Here is a 7,019-nt window from a genome sequence, read left to right on the forward strand (position 1 = left end):
TCACAGGGTGGACCTTTTAAAACAGGCCCTTTCCGAATACCTATTGTACGGTATGGGCCTGTAATAAAGGCTAAAGGAAACTGATTATTCCTCTTTATAAGAAGTTCTCAATCAGGAGGGCCAAACAGAATCTTCTGTGGAACTTTGAAATTCTCCCTCTCCTCCCCAAATACGCACAATCTTCTATATTTTTCTATCCCCCTTTCCAGCTAAGTTGCTTGCAAAAATAATCCCTGACTCCACTGCCCTTCCCTCCTTTCCTTGTTCAATTCCCTCCCGTCCGACACCCACCCTTCTCTCTACACCGAAACTTCTTTTGTCATGGTTCACATTGACCTTATTGTGCTTCAACCTAACAGTTTACAGCCTGCATCTTTCCTAACTCCTAAGCTGCTTTGCACAGTTGACCATGGCTTCCTTTAAATACTCTTCTCTTGGCTTCCTTGATTCCATATTCTCCTGATTTTCCTTCATATTCTTGGATACTCTTTCTGAGTCCCCTTAAAGGAGGTTTCTTAATGGAAGAATCCTTGTTTCCCAGCCCTCCATAACATCTCCTCAATGGTCAGCATGTAAATAACCATTCAATTTTTAGAAACTTTAACTCCTACAATGGGTTTAGTATTGCATCCCCAGGATTCATCCCCTCCCCTAAATTCAAATCAGTTAGTCAACAGTGGCACCAATTTGGTGGTCAAATAGCCATCATCAATTATTCTGCTAAAATTATCTGGTTTCTTTGCTGCTCTTCCAATTAACCCTTGTCTATTTCATATTTACCATTGTATCCTCAGCATCTGGAGGAGGACCTGGCACATATCAGTATGCATCGGTATGATTTTGGCAGCAAGTAATGGAAACTCCAACTCAAAATGATCTAAGCAAAATACAAATGTTATCTGTCCTATAACTGGAGGTCCAGCATCGAGTACACCAGTGATTTCCTGATGCCAGCAAGAGCTAAGATTCTTCTAGCCCCACCACTTAACTATCTTCTACGTCATCTTTATCCTAAGGTTGATGCCATTCATGACACAACAGGGATACCAGTTAGAGACACGGGAAACAACGTGTTTCCTTGTTGAGAGAATTCCTGTCCTTTTGTATCTCTGTACCTCTAGTTAACACTAGATAAGCAACAACAGTAACTGAGCTAGTTATTTTATTTTTAGGGGGTGGAATGGAGGAACACCCATTTGGAGCATTTTACCCAGAAGTGAAAAACTGTTGGTATAGATAATATATAAAGCCAATCAGATTTCACGTATATAATATGAATACAGAGACAATACTTACCACGTGTAAGCAAAATATCTTTGAGATTTCCTCAGGTATGAATCTCTTTCCACTCCTTAGAGTCAAGCCCTTTCAGGAACAAGTTTACAACTTCTGCTGTAAGAAAAGTGCTTTATCTTGAAAATTTCATTTTGCTTTTCCAATCCCCAATTCCTGGGACTAACCACCCCAGAATTTCTGAGGAATAAAGATTTTTTTCTGTGTGGTTCTGTAAGTCTTGCCCTCAAACTCAGGGGGAAAAAAAACTATACACACACACACACACACACACACACACACACACACACACACATGCACACACACATATAACTTCAGAAGCACCCTGAAACTCTATTTTTTGAATGGATGGCCCTGCTAAACAACTTCAATCTCTTCTGACTGATTCAAATTGCCCAAACTTCAAACACTGACTTAAAAGCCATTAAAGGCAAGCTAGTTTCCCTTTCTCTGTGGTGTAATCCTCTTCATATTTCCTAACTTGGCTGTCATCCTTCCTCTTGCTCTGTTTCAAATCTGGGTTTCCTTTCCCTTGGCTTATATGCTATTTTTAGCCCAATGCCTGTCCTTTGGATTTGTCAGCCACATTTATCCCGGATTAAACTCTCAGCACTGTCTCAAAGCTTTGCTTGAATGCTGCCCTGGCTGGCTCTGCTCTGAACTGTTCTGGGCTGTCAGGTTCCAGGATACTAAATTCCTCCAGTTGTCCTGAGTATGAATGCTTTCTGCATTTCCTCGTGCTCACTTTCTTCATTTTCTGTTTAATTTCTTTCTCGTAATCCATAATTATCAGTACTAGGCAGTCTAAACACTAATTTCCCCTGCATCATTCATTACAGAATAGCTTACACAAGAAGGCATTTGCATTTACATGAGACAACTTTAGCTCTCCCTGTCCAGGGGCATGGGTTCAGCTCAGGTTGGAAGAGCTGGCTCACTTCAATAGGGCTGGCCCCGTTTGCTTTACTTGAGTTAAATGAGTGTGTCTAATTGAAGATCTGGCTCACTCTGTAGACATCAATATCTGAGCCAATGATCAGTGGGATCTAACTAATTCAGGCTTGCTTCATTTATAACATCTGAAAGGACTCTTTACATACAAATCTGGGAAAACAGTAACATCAATTATTAAGGGAAAAGCAACACAATAATTTAGATCAGGGTGGCCAAAATTTTTATTTGAAGAGTCAAATAGTACATAAGTCCTCACTTTACCGTTGTTGATAGATAGGTTCTTGGAAACCGCAACTTTAAGTGCAACAACATATAATGAAACCAATCTTGCCATAGGCTAATTCATCTAAACAAGAGTTAAATTCCTCCTGCATATTTCTGGTCACAAAGACACCACCAAACTTCTAAATAAAAACCCAAAACACTTCTAATATTAAACATTGAAATAAACATAAGCTATACATACATTTAAGATTAATTAAAACAAATGAGTTAATTATTTACCCAATTTTTGGTGAAACACCACCAAACTTCTAAATAAAAACCCAAAACACTTCTAATATTAAACATTGAAATAAACATAAGCTATACATACATTTAAGATTAATTAAAACAAATGAGTTAATTATTTACCCAATTTTTGGTGAATCATTGAGTGATGGCAGTTGTAGTAGTCATGGGTTAAATCAAAGAATAAATATTTGCAAAGCGAAAATTGTAAGGAGTACCTCCTCCCACCACACGACTCAAAAGCAAACAAAAACCAACACAGCAGGCTCTCTGAGTGCTTCATACTGCATCTTTTATTGTTATGCATTTGTATGATTACCATACAGTTTATGACATTTTTACTCTGTAATAATTTGTATTAATTTATTTATTTATTCATTTTCCAAACGGCTTATTCAGGGTCAGGGTGGCCGGAGCCTATCCCAGCAGCTCAGCGAGCAAGGCAGAAACCCACCCTGGACAGGATGCTATCCAATGGCAGGGGCGCTCACACACACACAAACACACTCACGCCTACTGGGATAATTTAGACACCTGTCTCACATTCACATCTTTGAGTTGTGGAAGGAAACCAGAGTGCCCAGAGAAAACCCATGAAGACAATGGTAGAACATGCAAACTCCCCTTGTCTACACCTGGCTGGGAATCAATTCTTTTCTCATCAACAAACATGACATTAAATGAAACGATGTTATCTGAATACCTCCTGTAAATAATTTTGGTTTTGTGACCCTACAGTATCTGTGGCAACTACTCAACTCTGCCTCTATAGTATGAAAGCAGCCATCGTGGGTATGGCTGTGCTCCAGTAAAATTTTATTTACAAAACCATATGGTGGGCCAGATTCTGCCCTCAGGAGTAGTTGTCAGCCTCTGATGTAGATGACCAATATGCAGGTGACCAAAGTTCTTACGTGTTCCCCTAGGTGGTATATGATGTGTACCAGGAGGATAAGAAGGCCTGAGTCCTGTTTGCTGGAAGGTCTCTTTATCTGATTGCAAATAATATAAAATAGTTTTATATTAAGACAAACGCAGATATTTTATGGAATGGAATACAAGATGGCTAATTTTTGGTGTCCTCTTGACTAGATTAAGGAATATCTAGAGAGCTGGACAAGCATCACTTCTGGGTGTGTCTGTGAGGGTGTTTCCAGAGGAGATTGGCATGACTCAGTGAACCGTGTGGGGCAGATTTGCCCTCAATGTCAGCAGGCACCATCCAATCAGCTGGGAGCCTGGATAGAACAGAAGATAGAGAAAATGTGAGTCTCTCTCTCTCCCCTCCCTCCCCACCCCCCGCCCTCCTGGAGCTGGAGTGTTCTTCTTCTGCCCTTAGACATAGGCATTCCAAGCTCTCTGGCCTTTTGACTCTAAGACATGCCAGCCGCCCCCGGGGTTCTCAGGCCATTGGCCTTGGACTGAAAATTACATCATCTGCTTCCCTGGTTCTGAGGCTTTTGAACTTGGACTGAACCATCCTACCAGTATCCCAGGATCTCCAGTTTGCAGATGGCCTGCCATGGGAATTCTCAGCCTCCATAATCCCAACAGCCAATTCTCTTAATAAATCCTCTCTCAAATAGCTATATCTACATATCTACCTCATTGATTCTGTCTCTCTGGGGAACTCTAAATAATATAAAATACAACATCTATAGGCCTTTAAGAGTGAAAATGTGCAGCTTCAAAGGGCTGTGGACTTTGTTAAGACAGGCTCTTGGGAATACATTTTTAGCTCTCCTCTGCTATTATGGGCATTTTGGTAGAAAAGTTTGAGAGCCACTGACTTAGAGATACTTATGTAACTAATTACCACATGGGAACACCAATGTGATCTCATTTAATCACAGCCCCTTCATTTCTCCGGAGATGTCAGAAACACAGCTAGTACTTTCCCACTGCATTGTTTTGAGGTTAATATGCTCAGTACTCTTCTGATATTTCATACGGGTCTCTGCCTACTAGTTACTGGGACTCTCAAACTCTGTCGTTTCCCAGAACAAGCCAATTATTTCAGCAGAGAGTCCTGAGGTTTTATGCTATTGCTTTGCAGAAGTTGCTGCAATGGTTACATCTTTTCTGGCTCACCTCAAATTTGAACATCATAATTTCAGAGCCTTCTGCTTATCTTGTGCCCCAGTTTCAGCCATTTATTAAGCCTGCCTTGTCTTTTTGATCATCTACTTCTCTCAGGCAGGTCTTCAGAGGTCTTGTTACTCAGACACAGATAAGCAGCATGAGCATCACCTAGGAACTTGTTAGAAATGCAGGATCCCAGACCCCATCCCAGACCTACTGGGTTAGAATTTGTATTTAAACAAAATCTGCAGTGATTTATGTATACATTGAAGTATGTGAAGGCACCCTTTTCATGGCCACAATGATCTTATTGGTCACTTGTTTTGTTTCTGATTACATGGAAGCACCATTCAGTTTTCACATGCTGTGACTGTTAATTTTATGTGTCAACATGGCTGGGATATGGGGCCCACTAGTATGGTCAGACACTGGTCTAGCTTTGCTGTGAATGTATTTTATAGATGTGACTAACATTTACAACTAGTTGAATTTAAGTTGTCAGAATTGTTAGAATCAAAATGGAGTCACTTGCGTGAAAAAAAAATAGAGCTAAAGAAGGTCATGAAAGGAGAGTTCTTATGCATAAATGACTTATAATAAGAATGATCACATATGACTAACCTTGCACAAAGGCCATTGCAATTTTGCACAAAAAAAACTTCTGCAAGACATATGCCCAGCAACTGCCTGTCCAACCTTGTTATTGATCCTTGTAGCAAAGATAATTATCTTGCAATAATTATGTAATCTTCCTCATTTTTCTTTTAAAAACCTTTGTCTTCCTTTACCTCCCTGAATACTCACACAGTTTACTATGGCACACATACAGTGTGTGTCCTATTTCTGAATAGTTACAGTGTTCTATTCCTGAATAAATGTTTTCTTTCAAACAAACAGCATCTCTCTGTTTGTTATTTAGGTTGACATAAATGTGTCCAGAAGCAGGACCTGAAGCAAAAGAATTTTAGAAGGAATCTGCGATTCTTGGAACTGGTGTGCAGTTTTCACTTGAATTCTCTGAGCTCATCACTTGCATGCCTTGTCTTTTCTGACCTGGTGAATCTTCTCTTAGGCTGAGTCTCTTTTTGATAGAGGCTTTTTGACTTTATTCAGGATTTGGTTTGGTTCTAAGGCAGGCTTCAATAAAGGAACTTGCATGCCTCTTAAAATTATGGAAGTTTTGGGCGTTTGTTTGTTTTACAAACACTTTAAAAGATTACTCTAGTTTTTATACAATTTGCATTGTTTCTTGGGCATGACTTTTCTGGTGAATTCACATTGGTTCTGGATACCTAGTTTAATGTTTCATTTGGTCTGCATACATGGGTTGAAGTTTTTGTGAACACTCTGATTTAGGTTTAGTTACACATGCCTATAAGTAACTTGGCTCTTCTTTGCCCTAGCTTATTTCTGAAAAGCTTCTGTGAGCAAAAATAAGCATCCTAAATGATGGACACAGAATGACTAATTTAGAAAGCCAATACCTGAAACACTAGTCGAAATTCCTGACATTCTCTGGCAGGATTTATAGGATTTTCTTTGCTCTTGAGAGATTAATAAGAAAGAAAGTGAGATTCTCAAACATTAAGGCATGCCAGGTTTTCTGAGACTCCAGCTGGCTACATATGATGGTCTGTTCTCATGCACATTTTTAAACGAATGAGCAAACTTCCTTTATGTCAAGGAAAATTCAGAGCTCAATGGTCATTATTCAAACTCTCCAAGCTTGTTAAAAATCTACAACCAACCATAGAGTTAACATGTAGAGCTTTCTAAGTTCTCAATTTCTCTATTTTTTCTTCTGGCTATTTTGAATCTGCTAATTTTCAACTAGTGTTGAGATAAACTCACTGCTTATGGCACACCAGACAAGATGTTAAAAAAAAAAAAAGTCTTAAAGATTTTTTTAAATTAATGGCTTTACAAATTACAACAGCTCCATGGCAACCAACAACCTACACATCTTTTGGGAATTAGGTTTGTTTTACTTAACAGTTGCTTGGAGTAATAGAATAGTTAAATGAATATTTATATTCTAAAAGAAAGGAGGCTGGGTGTGGTGGCTCACACCTACAATCCCAGCACTTTGGGAGGCCAAGGTGGGCAGATCACGAGGTCAGGAGTTTGAGACCAGCCTGGCCAAAGAGATCAGACTGGCCAACATGGTGAAACCTCATCTC

At 39.5% G+C, this 7,019-nt stretch overlaps 1 long non-coding RNA gene across 1 annotated transcript; it reads left to right on the forward strand.

Annotated features, from left to right (window-relative positions):
• Positions 1 to 439: 439 nt before the first annotated feature.
• On the forward strand, positions 440 to 6,008 carry LOC139361327 (uncharacterized). Its single transcript, XR_011618863.1, has 3 exons — positions 440 to 832; positions 3,850 to 4,022; positions 5,759 to 6,008. It is a non-coding gene; the product is annotated as an uncharacterized lncRNA (long non-coding RNA).
• The last annotated feature ends 1,011 nt before the right edge of the window (positions 6,009 to 7,019 follow it).

The sequence above is a fragment of the Macaca nemestrina genome, unplaced genomic scaffold (assembly GCF_043159975.1).
Source record: "Macaca nemestrina isolate mMacNem1 unplaced genomic scaffold, mMacNem.hap1 Scaffold_188, whole genome shotgun sequence".
NCBI lineage: Eukaryota > Metazoa > Chordata > Mammalia > Primates > Cercopithecidae > Macaca > Macaca nemestrina.